The sequence below is a fragment of the Dryobates pubescens genome, chromosome Z, assembly GCF_014839835.1.
Source record: "Dryobates pubescens isolate bDryPub1 chromosome Z, bDryPub1.pri, whole genome shotgun sequence".
NCBI classification, from domain to species: Eukaryota; Metazoa; Chordata; class Aves; order Piciformes; family Picidae; genus Dryobates; species Dryobates pubescens.
In genome coordinates, this window is record NC_071657.1 from 130,004,936 (window position 1) to 130,023,410 (window position 18,475).

Sequence of the window (18,475 nt, forward strand, 5' to 3'; positions counted from 1 at the left end):
TGTGCAGACTACCCTAAGTGATCCTGCTCTGGCAGGGGGGGTGGAGTGGATGATCTCTGGAGGTCCCTTCCAACCTCTAACATTCTGTGATTCTGTGATATGAATTCTGATTAATATAGGTCCCACAAAAGCCAGCACATAAATAATCTAAAATTAGATAAATCTGATTTATTTTCTGTTCTTTTTCCAAATCTGTGCTTATTTACAGCAGGTAGATATGCATGGATATACCATGTGAGCTGCTTCCTTGAGGCCATGCTGTCTTACAACCTCAGAGTACTTCTATCCCATCTAAGAGATAGAGAGAGTGGAATGAAACAGGTTCTGCAGAAATGTTCCACTTTGCACAAATGCTGCTGGGCAGCTGTTTGCACTTGTTTTTGTGAAATGCATTTGCATGGACTGCAGGGAGGGGAAGAAAAAAAGAAGCCCAGAGCACAAGTAGTATTGCCTTGTTGCTTTAAGGATATTACCACAGAGCTCGTGGCCATTCTAGCCCTACATAAACTCAAGGTTTGGTCAAAACCAGTTCAGTAGGTAATGGTCACACTGAAATAGGGCTGCACAAAGCTCATCCTTCATTCATTTTTACTTAAACAGTGTTCACCATCAGTTCAGTTGTACGAATTGCTGCTGCTAATTCTTCCTATTATAGAGAGGTCCTTGGGCTTTAAACTGCATCCATCAATCTAAGTACATCTACATCCACTCTAACATTTAAAGACAGACCAGGTCATTAGCTTTGAAACCTCAGATAACAGTTATCACAAACCATGTACTTTGAATTTTGAAACTGAGGAGGGTGGAGGTTGTTTTTTGTGGGGTTTTTCACTGCCTAGGCATTTGAAAAGAAAAACTTTAAACTGTTTTTTTCCTGTTTTCTTTTCTTATAAAAGAAGGCAGCTAAGTCCATAAGAAGGATGATGTTTATTCACTGGGAGAAGTATAATCCTCAAATTCCTGCAGGAGCTTACAATTTTTACCTGTCATAAAATATTTTATGTCTGTATCATAATTAGCATGATAAACTCCACCCCCCACCCCAAATATTACATCTTTGGTTATTTGCATCATTTCTTGCAACTAAAACTAAAAGAACTCTTCACAAAATGTACACATGATCTTTCCAAACATAATTAATATTTTCATGTATTTTGAAATGAATTAGGAAGTTAGAAAACTGCATTGTTCAATACTCTGTGGATGTTTCATCTCCAATTAGTCAGATATAGCTGGCTAATACAAGTGTCCTGTAAGAATAGCTTCCCAAATACAGGTATGGGAAGAATCAAGGCGAGTTCTTCATAGTGTAGAAATAGAAAAGAGCCTTGTCAACACTCAGCAAATTAAAATACAGCCCAAAATTACTCTCCTGACAGTGAGGAGGAGTGAAGAGATAAATTTTGAAGAAGAAGGAAAAAAAGGGGGGGATATGGGATGAGGAGACGAGGGTACATTACTTAGTGATATCAGAGGTAGGGTAAAAGTATCTTGTTTACCTACTGACTTCTGCTGTTGCTGACTACATTAAGAATATCTTCACAAAACCAATGATAAGCAAAAATCACAACCTTCTTGTGTTTAAGATTCTCTGTAACTCTGGAGTAAAGAGTTTAACAATCTAGGAAGCAGTAAGGCAGATGTACTTCTTGTATTACTTGTTCCCATTAGACAAAGGAAGGAGAGTTGCTTTGTTTTGTTTTCTGTTGGTGTGGGTTTTTTCCAGTTCTCTAATTGATTCTATCCAGTCCTAATGAGCACACTGGGAGTTTGAGGACTGATGCCAGTAGACCCATAGTCTACTAAGAGGCAAAACTAAAGAAACAATGAATCCCAGTCAAGTGACTCATGGGAAAAACAAAACCACAAATACATACATAGAATACATACATAGAATAAACCAGGTTGGAAGAGACCTTCAAGATCATCGCGTCCAACCCATCAACCTATCCGATACCACCTAAACAACTAACCCATGGCACCAAGGACCCCATCAAGTCTTCTCCTGAAAACCTCCAATGACGGCGACTCCACCACCTCCCCAGGCAGCCCAATCCAATGGGCAATCACTCTCTCTGTATAGAACTTTTTCCTAACATCCAACCTAAACCTCCCCTGGCACAGGCTGAGACTCTGTCGTCTTGTTCTGGTACTGGCTGCCTGGGAGAAGAGACCAACATCCGTCTGTCTACAACCTCCCTTCAGGTAGTTGAGAGTAATAAGGTCACCCCTGATGCTCCTCTTCTCCAGGTTAAGCAAACCCAGCTCCCTCAGTCTCTCCTCATAGGGCTTGTGTTCCAAACCCCTCACCAACTTTGTTGCCCTTCTCTGGACTCGTTCCAGCAAGTCAGCATCCTTCCTAAACTGAGGGGCCCAGAACTGGACACAGTACTCAAGGTGCAGCCTAACCAGTGCAGTGTACAAGGGCAGAATGACCTCCCTGCTCCTGGAGATCTTTATAACATTCTCATTGCTTCTTTTGATAAAACACCAGCAGATGTTAGAAATTATATATATCCCACTCCTTGTAGATCAAGCACATGGACCACTGCCACAGCAAGGACAACATTCAGGCTTAGGAGTTGTAGACCCAACGGCAGGCAGCTACAGGCTGAAAGATTCTCTTGCAAGGGTCAGCCAGTAAAGGATAGAAAAATGTTTTGGTTTATCTTTGTTCAGCTCCTCACACCTGACTGGTTATGCTAAGTGCCACTCTCACAAAAATAATTAATACCAACTATACCTCTAACAGAACTGTGCATTTTGGTTTACTGCTCTGAAACTCCGTAAGGAGATTCCTACAGGCATTTAATTCTTCCTCTTTTCTCCCTACTATAACATAGTCAAAAGTCCCAAAATTAACTAACCTTCCAGATGATGCTCTCAGCAATGAAATTTGACCTGAAAAATAAAATTTAATGCCATGCTTTTTATGATTTAGAACATGAAATCTCCCTTTCTAGACCCATTTTTATAAAGCTATTCTCTCTTTTTTTATTTCTCTTAGAATTATCAGAGACATTATCAGACCCAGCTTACCCAGTCTGACTAACAAGTTCACACCTTGTGAGGTTTCTTCAGCCCTCAGCTGAAGATCCAGCTTTTTAATTGGGAGCAGAGATGTTTTTTCACAGAATCTCAGAATCACATAACATTAGAGATTGCAAGGGACCTTCAGAGATACCAGGTCCAACCCCACTGCCAAGAGCAGGACTACCTAGGGTAGTCCACACAGCAACGCATGCAGGCAAGTTCTGAAAGTCTCCACAGAAGGAGCCTCCACAACCTCTCTGGGCAGCCTCTTCCAGTGCTCTGTCACCCTCACGATAAAGAAGTTTCTCCTCATGTTGAGATGAAATCTTCTATGTTCAAACATGTTTTCTCATGTTAGAACTGTAGCACTAAATGATGAAGAAAGAGATCAACAGAAATTGCTTCCAAGGTTAATCAGTTTCATAACTGTTCTTATCCTTCCTGTTATTTATCAATAACAGAGGTACTGATATGATTAAGATACCTAAATTTAGGCATTGAAATAGAAGTACTCAGTTCAGCTGACTAAACATGATGTCTGACACATCATAGATGTGATACTACAAACCCCTTTGAAGTATGTTAGATCCTTTAACACATTTAAAACACTTGCTGCAAACAGTTAAAATACACCTTTAAGGCAAGTTATTCAACTTGACTAACAGTTATGACTTGAAGTACAGTTCAGCTGATCCAAAGTAGGTATCTGTTTTAGAGCAAGCAGATTCCTTCTACAGAAACAGGATTCAGGGGCCACCCAGAACCATCCGAGATGCCCAAGGGAAGGAGTTGGTAGATATGATATAAGGCATCTTAATTCTGGTTCAGATCAGATTCTGCACCCATCTGAAGGGCCAGCAAGATACCTAGAGTTTTAAATTATATAATGCACCTGTACCCTACCCTAGATTTCCCTTGAGTATGCAGCTAAACCAACTACCTCACATGTAGACAGTTACAATTGGAAGCCTATTTTAGATGTCAGTTCAAGCTGAATCCTGCCCCTACTGTCCTTTTTGGCAGGGTATGACCTAATTTCCAACAGCAAAAGTCAAGCAGCATTGGGCTTTACTTATAACTTCACAGAGCTGCAACAAAGTGACAAAGTGTTTTACCTCTTGCACATCACTTAAGTCTCTGAAGGAGTTTCTATTATCATTAAAATAGGACATTGTAACCTTGACTTTAGCTTTGCAAAGCTTTATTGTCTAACAGCAAACTGAATTACAAGCAAGACTTATTTTGTGTCACTTGTGTTTTGTGGGGATTGGGGGGCGGGGGGAGGGGGGAAGAGAGGGAGAAGTTTCAAAAGGTGTTCTTTTCAGATTCTGTATGCTGGCTCAGGAATATTGTTTGATGATGCACCATTATTACTCTTCTTCCAATAACAGGGGATTTAATACATTTTTGAGCAGAAGCTTCAAGATTAAAAAAGAATAACTTCAAAACATAAAATCAGTACCACGCTTTTGAACAGAGAAAGAAACACAATACTGTGAGAGCCAAGAGACTACTGCTACACCTAGCTGCATCATTCTAAATCATAACATCTAATTGCTGAGAAGAAGATATTCTGGATAATCAAGTAATACAAGGTGGTAACAAAACACAATTGTAGCTTTTCTCCAGTTTCTAGAACTGCTGATTGAAGTCCAAATGTAAATTAGAACTAAAAGTTTTATTAGTGTTGAAAACGCTGAAAGGTGACTCCGCCTTTACCTTTTCAATCACAATCACCCACCCAAAAAGCTTTTATTACACAAGATTCACAGAGCGAATTTCAGAGTAACTGCAGTGGTTATGTGAAGTGCTCAAGTCTGTTTTTGCTGACAGATCTAGGCCACCTGAGCAAGTTTTAAACTTCCTTCACCACCTCAGAGACCGAAATTAAAAAGCAGAGGTATGCAACACCCAGGCTGAAAGCTTTATAGTATTGAGAGAAACTCAAGACATGGAGTTAACCATGAAGTGATACCATGCTATTTTAATACCCAGCATTAACGACAGGACTGCTAGCAGTTGCAAAATTTGCTATATCTCTGATGTGAGCTGTTGGTAATAGAGACTAATTTACATCAGTTTTCCAACTGTCAGAGAACTGCTGAAATACAATCAGCTCATACTTTCAATTGGTGTACTTATTGGGATTTAAATGTATTTTACATGCAAGTGGAAATATGGAGAATAAATATATCTGTGGAGAGACAATAACTTTAGCTACAATAGGTTGGGCAATAATCAGAAAAATGTTCTTTTCAGGTGCTAGATAAAGGTTAGACAGATCTTCTGGTCAGAACCAGAATATATATAGGAATGAAAAGAACTGGACAGCTACAAATCACCTCCTCAAGAAGAAGGCCGCGAATTATCAACGACTACTTGAGTTGAGACACTGAAAGAAAGAGAGAGACTGCAATATGCAACTCCAAACAGCTGTCACCATAGCATTAAATCATAGCTTGTTACGTTTGCCAATAAAATAGTAATGCTTACTTTGCATTGGGTATACACAGACTTTTATCTCTTTGTTTAACTGGAAGGAGGTTTGGGGAAATAAAAGATGTTTTGCCTTCAAAATGTGGCTTTGAATCATCTTAATCATTTACTAGTGAGAAATATTTTATTTCAGCTGACAGAATTAGGCCTACCACGTTACTATGCCAAGAAACCAGAAAAGATTGCAACCTGAAACAGTGCTGAACCAGTGCTGAACCAGTAATTCCAGCTTCAAGAGAATGAGTAGAGAAATGAAGCTATCCGCTTAACTATTCACTCATCTGTATACTTAGCTATTTACTCCAAAGGGGTGCAAAGGTGTGTAAGGCACAAGTAAATCAGGAACTTGCAGTATCCAACAGAGCAGAGTCCCTGCCCATGGCAGGTCCCTTCCAACCCTAACAATTCTATGATTCCATGATTCTATGATTAAACCCCTCGGCCCAAATGACAAGTATTCTCCATAGCTCCCAAACCTCTAAGCATATTTTTCAATCATATGTCTGTTGCACTCATTCTAAATCAGCATTTAACATCTACTGATTGAGAGGAAGAAAAATTTCCCCCAGGAACATTTTCAATATTGCTCCCACAAAGTAACTGTGAGAACTACGTGTAAGCTCCAATACACAACATGAATGAAGGAAGTCTATTAGAGACTTACTTTTACAACATCTTGAACATAAGGTTCAAAGCTGAATGGCTAAGGCTTTTTTAAAATGCACATTTCTGTCTACTACCATAGCAAGGTCAGGGACGAAATTTCCTTCTGTGAATCATTGTGGAGGTTGGTCTCTTCTCCCAGGCAACCAGCACCAGAACAAGAGGACAGAGTCTCAGGCTGTGCCAGGGGAGGTTTAGGCTGGATGTTAGGAAGAAGTTCTACACAGAGTGATTGCCCATTGGAATGGGCTGCCCGGGGAGGTGGTGCAGTCACCGTCATTGGAGGTGTTCAGGAGGAGACTTGATGGGGTGCTTGGTTGCATGGTTTAGTTGATGGGTTGGATTAGTTGATAGGTTGGACGCAATGATCTTGAAGGTTTCTTCCAACCTGGTCTAGTCTATTCTATTCTATTCTATTCTATTCTATTTCCATATTTTGCTAAAGTGGAACTCTAAGTAGCAGAGAAAATAATAAAAATGTTAGAATTCATGGAAAGGTAACTGGGATTTACCACAAGCAGAATGCAAATACATTTAGTTTGTATCCATTAACTAGATATAATTAACCATAATGACAAAATCAGAATTACAGAGCCTGAGCTAGCAGATACTATTTAATAAATACTCAGATGTAATGGAACCTGCCAGCAACAGAAGTTGAACTCAGCACTACTGAGTCATCTGCAATTTTTGCAAACTTTTTATTGGATAATCATTTAGTCTGAAGAATAATTCTAACAAATTGAGTATTACCACTGCCAAAAGAAACACGTGGGAATAACATACCAATTCCAAAATGTCCACATCTATGCAATATATATGCAGTATTATTTGTGTTTGTGCTTAAGTTTACTGAAAACAGTTTCTTAGGATGGCCAAAGAGCATAATTTACTTTTTCTTATGTAATCAAAGCAAAAATTAACTATTTATCCATCCATCTGTGTATCTTTTTTTTTCATTCTGTGTTTTGTTACAACAGCATATGCAATAGCTTTATCTCTATTACTGATGACAATGTGGTGGCTATTGGACTGATATAATGGTGTCAAGGAGTTTCTAAATATAAATATATTCTAATGGGATAATCCCTAGAGCATGGATATGGAGAAATGCTACCTAAATAATGTCACTTCAATGGCAGAATTGGTTTCAAATTAATTGTCTCTTTCTAAAGCTACAATTATCAGGAAGAATGCAGTTAGTCGGAAAAGATGAAGTATAAAAGTGCATAATGCTTAATAGCTCATTAAATAGAAAATATATTGAAAATTTGGGAATCAGAATGACTTGCATTTAACTCAGAGCTAACTGGTGGGTCACGGCACATGAAGAGAGACTTGTGGCAGGAAAGCAATTTGGTAATGCTGACTGCAGTCTGCATTTACTTGACATTCAGAAAGATCATATGACACCAATGCAGATGAGGTGAACAGCGAAGAGAAAGAGAAGGGCAAGGAAAGCTTGGAGAAAAAGTTAGATTATGAGTGGCTGGGAAGATGATGAGGAAGAGGAGAGTACAAGTGTCATTGCTGGGAATTCAATTTTTAAGTGGAAATAGAAGAAAGTGTTTTATTAAAAAGACTTGATGCATTCATGCAGCTATAGTGACAGCTGTGTCATCACTTTCCTCACAGAGGGAGTTTATGTAGAATTCACACAAATGAATAATTAGTACTTTTTAAATTTCTCTGCTGATAAGGAAACAAAGTAATTTATGTAACCATTGCCCTGAGTATGACTTTAAAAGCATATTTCACTTTTTAAAAGCACGAAGTGTATATTTACCAGGAGTCAAACGCACACATGAACAACACAACAGATCAAAGCAATGCCAGAGAAATTGTAAAGCATTTAGCAATAACTATACTGGTTAAAAAAAATAAAATAAAATAAAAAAGTAAAAAACAAACCACAACCCACAGTCTCAAAGCCAAAGAAGCTCAAAACAACTGACCTAAGATTAAACTTTCTTCTGGTACATTTTCTCACAAGCAGTGACGTCAACAATTACATGAGAGGACACAAACGTGATCAGAATGGGAGAAGGCAGCTGTGCATTTGCATGGTCAGAACCAGATGCATGCCACACCAGCCTGCACAAACATAAGGGCTAAAGCCTCTTAAAACCCCATACAGTCATCTAAAAGCACAATGTGATGTATGAAGTACTGCAGCATTTGGGCTCAGATTCTCAGAAAAAGCACAAGCAGCTTAACAGGAGAAAAAAGTTACCCAGAGTTACATTCTTTTATTTTGTTAGGTTTTGACCACAAGTTGATCAATGTAGTAAAACAAAATCTCAGATACAATCACTAAAAACACTTCTATCAATCTACCAGTTTTAGCTAGGACATTGTTAATTTTCTTAACAGTAGCTCATAAGGCGCTGTGGTTTGCATTTGTGACCTTGGAAGTGTCAGCACCCATGGATAGGGACATAACAAAGCAGGTACACCCCTAAAGGGACTATAGCCTATGGATAAGGTCATGCTGGAACAGATACACCCCTAAGACATTGCAGCCTATGAATGAGGCCACATCACAGCAGGCGCATCACTTAAAGGGTCTGTGGCCCATGGATATCATCACGCCAGAGCAGGTATGTCTCAAACTGACTGGAGCTGTGGATAAGTTCACAACATAGCAGGCATAACCCTGAAGATACTGTGGTCTCTGGGAAAGTCCATGCTGGAGCAGGAGCATGGGGAGGAGTCCACTGCAGTGTTAAACCTATGGCCTGATCCAAAGGGACCAGGGCTGGAGACTGTAACAGACATACACTTAAACTGCTGTAACTCATTATTTGAGTTGCATGTTATAGGAACTACTACAGCACAAACCATCCCAACCAACAGAGGATGAGACTCACAAATAGTGCAATTACAGCAGTGACCCAAACTGAATTGGCTTTGGTGTCCAGTTAACTCTACGCCACACATTACTTCTATCCTGAGTGACCACAGTAAACATAGAACCCAAGTTATGGACTAAATAAATTCAATGAACATTTTATGGACATTATACAGGGGTGATCTATAAACTAAGGGAATGACATCTGTGTATAAATAAAAGGGCAAAAAGGGGAGAGGGATGGTTAATCAGGATGTATGGGATAGAATCAATAAGGTTGGAAAAGACCTCAAAGATCATCAAGTCCAACCTGTCACCCAACACCTCATGACTACTAAACCATGGCACCAAGTGCCACATCCAATCCCTTTTATAACATCGCCAGGGATGGTGTTTCCATCACCTCCCTGGGCAGCCCATTCCAATGGACAACAACTCTTTCTGTGAAGAACTTTCTCCTTACCTCAAGCCTAAACCTCCCCTGGTGCAGCTTGAGACTGTGTCCTCTTGACCTGGTGCTGGTTGCCTGGGAGAAGAGACCAACCCCCACCTGCCTACAGCATCCCTTCAGGTAGTTGTAGACAGCACTAAGGTCTCCCCTGAGCCTCCTCTTCTCCAGGCTAAGCAACCCCAGCTCCCTCAGCCTCTCCTCACAGGGCTTGTGCTCCAAACCCTCACCTTGCCCTACAAGTGATGAGATTAGATGTGCAACACAGCTGACTCCAACTGACCAAAGAGATATTCCATACCATACAACATTGTGCTCAGCAATAAAAGATGAGGTGAAGGGTTAACAACTGAGTTAAGATGTTTGTCTTCCTAGGCATGTGTGATGGAGCCTTGCTTTCCTAGAGATGGCTGAACACCTACCTGCCAGTGGGAAGCAATGAATGAATTCCTTATTTTGCTTTGCTTGCTTGCACAGCTTTTGCTTTACCTATTAAACTGTCTTTATCTCAACCCACGAGTTTTCTCACTTTTGCCCTTCTGATTCTCTTCCCCATCCCACTGAGGGGGAGTGAGTGAGTAAGCAGCTGAATGGGGTTGAGCTGCCTATCAAGAGTGAAACCAGAACAATCAAACTGCAATGATTTTAAACAGAAAATAATAAAATCTTGTTTACATAAAGGAAAATAAATCTGCATGGGGGGGGGGGGGGGGAACACACAAACCAAAACCACAAACACTTTCTAAGTCAGAAGCTCAACCAGAACCCAGCTTCATAGTCACGTCTTTCTCTGAACATCCATTGCACAAATACCAACGTAATGCCTTGCTTACGAAGGTTTGGACACTTTGGTAGTTATGTGGCTTACATATCCCCTTAACTACAGTGCAAGGGACATCCCTCATGTTTCTAGATGGAATAGAAAAAAGAAGGATCATATAATGAGAAGTGTCAGGAAATGTTCAGCATATTGGCTGATAGCATCACATCTGAATTTATAGCATGTTATGTTAACATACAAATACAATATTTCTTCTGTCTTGATTCCAGTAAGCTTATAAATCAGAATTTATCTCACTTTATTTGCTGCTGTTACCAGACCTCAAGATGAAACTCCCCATCTTAAGTATAGCTTCTTTGTTACAATACATAGATAAAATATTTTGAAGCTAAATAAACACAGGTAACACAGTCCAGGGAAAGTATTCTTCTATGTTGTGGTTCTGAAACAGATTTCTTTTGCCCCTGCAATTAAACTGTAAACATGACTTCATGTCTTGCAGAAATACTATAGCCTGATATACTTTGCCAGAAAGACTTATTTTACTTTACTGCCACACCAGTAACATCACATTTGGAAACTTACATGACTGTAATTGCAGTTAATACAGGCTAGCTACTTGTAGCATCTCTTTGAAATTTACCTGCTTTTATATAGCCTCTCTTCTGAATTTAAGGGACTGAACATTTACAAAAGGTGGAGGACTGACAGGACATCAAAACAAAGCTCAAGTCTTACATTTATATCTAGAACACAGATACACAGTCATCTCAAGAGCACCCCACCTACATGCCTTCAACATGGATCATTCTAAGGAGTTAGCAGTGTTTATTCAGGCTCTTTTCAGAAAAGTCTTCAAGCACATTATTAATTTGATTAGTCCCACAGAAGCCACACACTTACATCTGAAATGCCTTGGGTGATCAGACCTCAGGCTCTGCCTCTCTCTGCACATCCTAATTTTCACTAGTGGTGTACACTTCTACAGCAACAACTGTACTAAGACTACTAACACATTGTAGATAAACCATGAGACAAGCTCCAGATGGTAATGACTCTCATCCCTTACTGGAGAAGATCCAAATTTCAGTTTCCTATGTAAAAATGGCACAGAAAGACATTACCTTTCCTCAAAATCAGCACGCCATTCTGTGTTACTTTGCAGTGCCTTTAAGTGCAATGAAACAGCCAACAACAAATTATTGTTGAGCCTAAAACTCAAAAGGCCAAAGAGGTGTCTTAAACAAACACTGAAAAAGTCTCAGCTAAAAGTGGATCTGGAGCACAGAGTTGAAACACAATGCTCACAGATCTCCCACTTGCATGATCACAAGGCAGAAGGCACCTAGTCTGAGAACATGTATCAGAGCCTTTCGGTCAAGTCCTCTCATATGTGTAGTTTCACGTGGTGAGGGAGAAGCCACAGGATGACTGGAAAAGTGTGCTGTGTAAACACGTTCAGATGAACATGAAAAGCCATCTGGTGACTCAAGGGCTTCACCATACCTTCTCCCTAATTCCATGACACAACATGTTGGACAGAGGTGAGTAGAGTGCCATGTACTGCGTAACAAACTAGTTTGTGGCAAGATTGGCAAGATGGACAAGAGGCCACAGCTCTGCCTTATCAATATATGATGCAGAAACTGCAGTAGGGGAGTGTAAAAAATACGACATAGGAGTAAATATTGTGAATGTGAGTCTACAAGCTCATCTTCAAATAGTGGATGTTAACTTTGCAACAGAGGTGAGAAATCTTCCACACAAAGAGAAGCTGGCATACAACCAAAGTAAAAACTCAGTTATCTATTTCAAATATGTTTCACACTTACCAACCCATTACTTATTATTCTGCTATTTATACAGTAAAATAGGTTTCTTGAACTGTACTCACACATTTATTTACTGTTGATGTCTGGCAATCTAAAGCACCTTATGCAGCCTTAGTTCCAATTTGTAATTTAAGCACAGAAAATTACCAGACACCCATGAGTCTTAGAAACCTCTGTGTGCTTTCACCTCTGTGCTGCCCTGTACTATGGCTCTCCCCTTGGCATTGTTTAAAGGGATACTCACAGTAGAGACAGCTGTATACAATGCTGTCCTGGTGCCAAGAGACCTCTGGTCAAGTTTCATACTATAAGATCACCAAGATGTGAAATGAGGTTACTGGAAAATGTAAGTTATTAACACAGCAGAGATTATGAGGTTTGATAAGCTTTAAACGAGGGAAAAGAAACTATTTCCCACTTTTTATACATACAATTATACAAGTGATCTTTCTATATTGCAAAAGACACTCCTTTAAGTGCTTGCTCACAGGAAGACTAAGGATCAAACCCATACAAAGCATTTTCTACTGCTACTTCCAGCAGTAGCTACAGCTACAACACACTCCAAAAATCAGTGTCCTGATGCATCCAACCAGAACAAAAGCTAAGAATGTTTTTTTAAAGTGACTCTGTCCCATTTTATGTAAGTATGTGGTGTCCTGGCATAACTAGTACTGTAATGCATAATGTCTGCTTTGATCCCTGCTGTCTCCAAATGTTTGTTTTTTTCAAAACACAATGAATGAAACAAGCTCTATTAAATAAATGCCTTGAATTGTTTATCCTAAAAATGTGATGGTTCTGCACGAGCAGTATGAAAAATTGAGGGGCCATTTCTATTTTTGCTCATCTTTTGATAAATAACTGACTACCTATGATAAGCAAGAAGGGCTGGTGAGAACATACACAGAATCAAAGCACAACATTCACTATTTTCTCAAGTTCAACCAAGAGCAGCAAAAGGAGAAATGAATCACCTTATAGTTGATGTTTCCACTTTTATTCTGATGTCTGGTGAGTTCTATAAATCTAAACAGTTATGAGGAGGAGTATTTTAAGTATGTATTAGCAGTTTACAAAACCCAATCACTGGGCCAAACTTCCTGTTGGAATAACTCCTCTGGTTTTTAGGAAGTATTTCAAATATGAAGATGTGCACTTGCAATATCACAGAATCACAGAATGTTAGAGGTTGGAAGGGACCTCCAGAGATCATCGAGTCCAACCCCTCTGCCAAAAGCAGGATCACCTAGGGCAGCCTGCACAGGAACGCATCCAGGGAGGTGATTCTGTGAATCTCAGTATACTATGCAAACATTTTCTCATCCTAAAAAAAAAAATAAAATAAAAAATCCTTTTAAAGTGCACATTTCAAATCAGTGATCTAAGGATAATAGAGCAAATCTCCAGCTGGTTTAAAATGTCAGAGCTTCAAATACTCCAATGGAGCAATGGAACTCTGCATCAGTTGGGGATGCCCCTCTTAACACATAAAAATGGTCATGAACCCAGGCAGGTCAGTATTCAGCTCTGCTGCCATAGAACCCTTCTGTTACATTCATCCAAAGACAAATTTTGCTTAAACACCTTTCAAATTCAGCGTTTCAAAAGGTAAATAGAAAAATGCTCCTGAACTATCTGGAGCTGTAGTAGAAAATCGATGAAAGACATTTAAATGAGATGTTTAAATATAGACTGTAAATATGAGACTGTACATTAATTAGATTTGTAGTGTCTTCTCCTGCTTTAGCCTCTGCATCATCATGCAGTCTTTGTTTACTTTCTTTGTTTGATGACGTTTGACTAATAAATACATTGATGAATTGCATCAGTAAATGTCATCCATGTATCACAAAAATAGGACCTATTCAGTGTTTCTGGAACACTGATGCCAAAGGATTTTTTTGTTTGTTTCTTTGAACTTTTACTACTTAACAAAGGAAATGAGACTGCTTTGCTGCATAAACTTCCTGATTTCTATTTCCATTTTCAGTGAACAAACAGCTGCAGAATAAGGTGACTTAATGAAGCATTTCTAATAAAATACTGCATAAGTTGAAACAGGGATATAGAACTGTTTGCTCACTGTTCATTTTATTATGCAGAATAATCTTTCAAGATGGTGATTACACTTTTGAGTAGATGAGTATTAGGTAATGTGAACTCCTACCATCCAAAGTCAGTGGTTTCCTTTACTGTGGCAACTAGTTAGCATTGCTCTATTACTTATAAGTAAACCATACAAGATAATAAATGCAACATATTTCTAATAGACTATTTAGACTTTACACAGGCTGATAAGCAGCAACACAGACAGCAACAAATTTAAGTGTGAAGACACTCAGATCTGAGCATTCCCATGGTATGTTTTGCTCACCAAAAACATACAGTCTGCATTTGTAAAGATGTCCTTTATCAAGTCTGTCATCACCTGTGATGAAAGTTCTTGGCTGTTACACGCTTCTCTGTCACCACAATTCAGTGTAAAATATCATTTGCTGTATGTAAATCTAGACAGAGTTCAATGAATTGTCACTTTGTAACCTGCCAGTAAAGCTGTCACCAATATACAGCTGTAGATACATCGATTTACTTCCATGCAGAAAAAGTTTTTCAGGTATTCTCCACTAAAATTATCAAGTGCATTACAAGCATCTACACATAAAGCTGAGATCTCTCCCATCATAAGAATGGACAGGTAAAAATGTTACCCCATATGTCCAGTATGACAAAGACACAGATAGATTAGTCACCACTCTCTCATTAAAACAGCATGACAGAAATTGAGATTTCATCTCAAAGTCACCCACTACCAGCAGTATATCTAAAATTAACCCCACATTTCTGATTATGCTCAAACAACATGTGGAACCACGAACAGTAGTCCTGATATGCTGTCAACTAACTGATCAAAGCTTTCCACTGAAATTAGGACACTTTGGTAGTTTACATTCGTAAGAATAACAGTGCTGTAGTTTTGGACATCAGCAGTTTATAAAACAGAAAACCACATAGCTTTCAGTACTTCCTCAGAAGCTCTCAGAAATGCTAATACTGAAACACAACTTAATTACTTTACTACTGTTAACTACGCACTCACAAAACAATTTAGGCATCAGTATGAAATGACTGCCCAGTTACTGTGAAAAAGTGAAAGAAAAATGTAGCCTTTACCACCTTTATAAAAATGCCTTAGCATGCTCTTTCCCAACTTTTGCTAAGCTATATTCCTATTACTACTGAACTATTTTTTCCAGAGTTTATCCTACCCTACAGAAAAGACTCTTATCTATTTGACTTAAATAGACTTCACTTAGATAAGCCCACGAAGTAGCTATAAAGTGTTAAATACATGGCAATCTGAATGCTAATGTCTGGAACTAGTTGGTAAGAAGGAGAAACCAGATAACAATTATCATTTAGTCAATAGTAATTTAAATGTATCCACTGCTGTGCAAAGACCCTAAGACCCTGAACACTTTACAGGGCTTTCAGGGAAAGGGGTTGAGTATGTTTATTATTTAAACTGACAGTTCTGCATGAATCAAAGCACGGTTCTTTAAATACTGAGACAGCGTCTACTGGGGGGGTTGTGATAGAAGTGAGGTACCCTTAAAAAAATACTGATGATCTCAAGAAAAAAAAAAGCTGGAAAGAGACAACTTTAACTACACATACAATTTTAAATGCTTCAAGCAATTATTTTAAGTCCCCGTAAGTATGAAACATACAGAAGAAACATGCATGGCAACTTCTAACAGGGCAGTGCGAGCTATTGCTCATTATTCTTTGCAGAGATAACCTGGTGCCCGGTCCTATGGCTCCACGGAACAGGGCAGGTTATTTTAAAACTCTCTCTTGCAAAGCTCTAAATGGGGTGAAAAAAGGGAAAAGCTTTCTCACTGTAGCATACAGAACCTGCAACAGATTTTAGTAGGTGAATGCGTCCATTGAAATGCAAAGGAAGCAACGTGGATGGACAAGATACGTTTCATACTATGCACACCACAACTTGGGGAGTGTTACACACGGAAAGAACGGAAACCATCACTGTCTCTTTATAGCTCTCTATTTAAAAGGATTGACAAAAGGACTCCTCGCTCTTTCAGCCGATCTCTGGAGGCGACCGATAAAGCGTCCGGGCTCCAATGCAGACTAAAGCCCCAAGTGCCCGGAGGTACTGCGAGTTAGCGGCCACGGTTCCTATACCAGCAGGCAGGCTGAAAAACGAGTGGGTTCCTCTAAACGGCTGAAGTGTTCCTTTGAATAAAATCACTTAAAATTAAAAGAACATTTTAAAAGATATTTTTTTAAAGCCTTGCAGATCCCCGGGAGTGGGGTAGGAGCAGGAAAGGCGGCGAAAACACCTGCTCCTCACGCACGGCTTTCTACAACTTTTGAGCAGCGAGAGAGCGGCAGCCCGCAGCATCCTCCCTCACACACTCTGCGCCCGGCCAGCCGCGGCCGCTTTCCGCTCACCGGCCCGCGGGATCTCCGCCAGCCGCAGAGGGCATCTCCCGGCCCCCCCCACCAGCGCCGAGACGAACACACAGACACAAGCCCTTAGAGCCCTCCAAGCACCTACCTGCAGCCCTGCTTCCTGCGGGAAACACCTAGCGATCGGCCGCCTCCCGTCGAGGGGGAGCTCCGGCCTCACCGCCCAGGCATCGCCGGTAAACGCCCCGCGCCCCGCCAGCGCCCGGGGGCATGGAGCGGCTCCTCTCGACTCGGCCGGGCTGTGGCAGGCAGCCGTCCCGCCGGGGTCCGGATCTGCCCCCGCCTCTTTAGGAATATACCAGGAATCCGGCTAAGAGATGCTAGAGGAAGGATGAGCAAGTGGAAAGGGTGGGAAGACTTAAAGTGTTTCTCGCACACGATTTTAGAGTATCAACCAAAATAAAAGAGGACTAAGTATGGATTAGCTATGAGAAAAGCAAAGGGTGCGGAAGTCCTGCAGCCCTGTGCGGTTCTGGCCCTCCCGCCAGCTGCGTGCGGTCCCGATTCAGCCCCGCCGGCAAAGGGAGAAAAGCCGTCGCGTCCTGCAGCAATCCCTCCGTTAAAGCATCACTGATTGGTTTGCCTTTCGCACACAGCACGACGTCCTCCTCTCGCTGCCTTCTTCTCCCTCTTGGGAAAACTAATAGGAGAGTGAGAGCTTCACCTTCAGCAGCAGCAGCAGCATCACCCGCTCCCAGCCTGCGCGCAGCTCTCCGCGGCGGGGCGAGCAAAGGCAGCTCCACGCGCACCCTGCGCGGGAGGAGGGAAGGACGCCCTTCTCCTCCCCGGCGCTTTATCTGCCTCCTCGCTGCTCTCCTCCTAGCCCCTTTACGAGGCAGCAGGTCCCCGCGGCCGCAGCACTGTCTGAATGAGGAGCGGGGCTCCGCCAGCAGCCCCACGCACACCGGGGCTGGGCCGCCTCCCGCCCAGCCCGCCCCCGCGGCACAGCGCAGCGCAGCTCTCCCCTCCCTCCCTCTTTTCCTCCCTCCTCTCCGCTTCCCTCCCAAGCGGCGAGGCGAGGGGTTCGAAGTTTTCGCACAGACACACGTGGCCGCGGCGAGATCTGCGCTGCGGACACTGGGCGGCCCTGCCGCCGCTCTCTCGGGACCTCCTTTTGCCCCCCGGCGTGAAACTGGGCAGCGGGCGGGGAGGGAGGGACGGACGGAGCCGCCAGGCCGGGCCGAGAAGCTACGCCGGGGCAGCGGGGTTGGGGCCGCGGCGGCTGGAGCAGGGGCAGGGGCAGGAGGGAGGTGGCGCCGCTGCACACAAAAGCTGGACTGTGTCTCCCTCCAGAGGGAGAAGGGTGTCACGCACTGTGGCTCCGGCGAAGGAACAGCCGCGGCCTCGACAGAGCCCTTCTTTCCAGAGAGGTGTCCCCAGTGGTGGGATGGTAGGTTTTGGTCCAAGGAGGTAGGAGGAACGTGGTACGTGTCGGATCCTGGGGACCTCATCTTCCTCCGCTTAAAGGCGGATTGTGGGTCGCAGTAGTCTGGCACAGCTGTTGATTAATAGCGGGAAATGTTGATGGGCGAGGATAAATAAAACTGTAGCTTGCTGATTTATTTCAGTGTGGTTTGTGCTATTTGAAATGGGAGGCAGAGAAGAGATGGGGAGGAAGCCAAAGGCGAGAAGGGTCCTTCGTTCATTACAGTAATACCAAACAGTTAAATTCTCAGTTTTCTCCTAGAATTATTTCCTATTCCTAGATTAAATGGAGATGAATACATGCAGCATTTAGAAGTACCGATGTACTGAATTGTTTGTTGTCTATTCTTCGTTTCTACCATCTAGTGTAACAGCAAGTTTTCTGAAAGTAAGCTTTTCTTGAGTCCTTAACTGTCATCGCATCCTAACCAAGTTGATAGCTCTGTGAG

The 18,475-nt window shown here is 41.6% G+C and overlaps 1 protein-coding gene across 2 annotated transcripts in view; it reads right to left on the minus strand.

The window, feature by feature from the left end:
• TAFA2 (TAFA chemokine like family member 2) overlaps positions 1 to 17,013 on the minus strand; it is a 202,489-nt gene extending 185,476 nt beyond the window's left edge. For both annotated transcript variants that reach the window (XR_008463121.1, XM_054179065.1), the window contains exon 1: positions 16,690 to 17,013. The gene's annotated coding sequence lies outside the window, so the exon portion shown is untranslated. The remainder of the gene's footprint in view (positions 1 to 16,689) is intronic.
• Between the last annotated feature and the right edge of the window lie 1,462 nt (positions 17,014 to 18,475).